Here is a 1,849-nt window from a genome sequence, read left to right on the forward strand (position 1 = left end):
CAACACTGCCCATAATATTTGTGATATTGCCATGCAAAAATGACAAAAAAAAATAGTTGGAGGGAGGCAAGGGATGGGGCAACGGACCCCTGACTGGGAATAACTGAACTAGATGGTCCTCTTGTGTCCCTTCCAACTCTACAATTTTATGATCCTGTGTCTTAAACACAAATCTTGAGGAATAAACTGTGTGTGTGTGTGTGTGTGTTTCTGTTTTAACTTTCCCAGCTTTTGCTTTATTCTGATTTCCGCTTGTGTCCCTACTCCCCACATGTAGAATTGCTATACGTTTGGATTTTCCTGGACATTAAAGCGTTTACCACACAGACACTTGTTTCCAAAGGCCAAATCCCGGCAATTCCAGGTGGATGGCAACCCTACCCACTTGTGCCAGATTGCCTGGCATACATGACAAGCATCTAGACACATAAATTATCCAGAATCCCAAGCAGCGACATTGTGAAACTTTAATAGGAATAAAAGGTAGGGGGAAAGGAGGCACAATGTCAAGCAGGCTGTAGAATAAACGAGAGCACTGTGGGTCTAAAACCGGCCCCTGAATCTCTTGCTCCCTACTCTGCGCTTCTAGCAATAACATTTTTTGCTTGCTGGATGGCTGCGTGCATTGAGACCTCAATCACTGAGGAAGAGTGCTGGCCCAGTGGTGGAAGTATGTGCTTGGCATGCAGGCGATCCAAAAATCAATTCAAGACCAAAATTCCAGTTCTCATGTATTCTGTATGAATGGCTAATTTAAAGGGGAATAGCATGGTGCCTTCCACAGAGTCAGACCATTGATCGCCTAACTCAAGGGAGGACCATAGCTCGCATCTGTTTTGCATGCAGGAGGTCCCAGAACAGTCTCCAGCATCTCCAGGTGAAACTGAAAACGTCACCTGCCTGGAACCTTGTAGAGCCACTGCCAATCAGTACAGACAGTGCTGAGTTAGGTAGCTATGATCCATCCACCATCATCCTTTGCCCAAAGCAAAGGCACATCGCTGATCAAAATCTTTTCAAAGAATTTCCCTGCTCACCAAGCCACCTGCCCTCGTTTATGCATTGTCGATGGCTTATCAAAGGTATCCTCATTGAAAGTATCATCAAGGCAGACAGCTTTATGAAATCTTGGTGGCCTTCCTTACAAAATGCTAATGGGGACAATGGCACCAGTTGCCCTCTGGACTCACAGGGTGCAGCTTATTTTTGAGCCATCAGTTGGAGCCACATTTGGAATGACCCTTGAGAAATGATAGTCTGCCTATATTCAGCAGCTTACCACCTTGTTGTTGGTTAAAAACTTTTAATAAAAAGCATGCTTAAAAGAAAATGGGAAATGAAATTTAGCTGGCTTCTTGAGAAAAGAATAATGTCTAATTATTTGTATCTGCTTTTAAATGTTGTGTCTCTTTGTAATGAGTTTTACTGGTTCTGTGGTCATTATAAATTGCTTACCTTCACTAAAATATATAAATATACTCCACTGGAAACTTTTATTATCCAAATTCAATTTCCTTAGAATGTCCTTCATGGAAATTAGATGAGCGAATAGATAGCAAAATGTTTTGCGTGGGGAGGAGGATTCAGTGTTATAATAGATCTAGATATGGATAGTCCTTCAGTACTGCAAAACTTGACACTTGGAGACCTTTGAGTCCTTCCCAAAAGGACTTCACCCACTATTTAGGGGGGAAGTATGTGAGAGCTGACCTTCTGCAGTACTGATTTCACATTCTTGGACTCCTAATCTTATACGTAAATTAGAGCTGGAACCATCTCAGGCCCTATGGCTCTTGAAATGACCATGACTTATTGAGCAAAAAACCGCAGAATCAACCTCCCTTCCTGG

This window comes from Zootoca vivipara, chromosome Z (genome assembly GCF_963506605.1).
Source record: "Zootoca vivipara chromosome Z, rZooViv1.1, whole genome shotgun sequence".
Classification (NCBI taxonomy): Eukaryota; Metazoa; Chordata; class Lepidosauria; order Squamata; family Lacertidae; genus Zootoca; species Zootoca vivipara.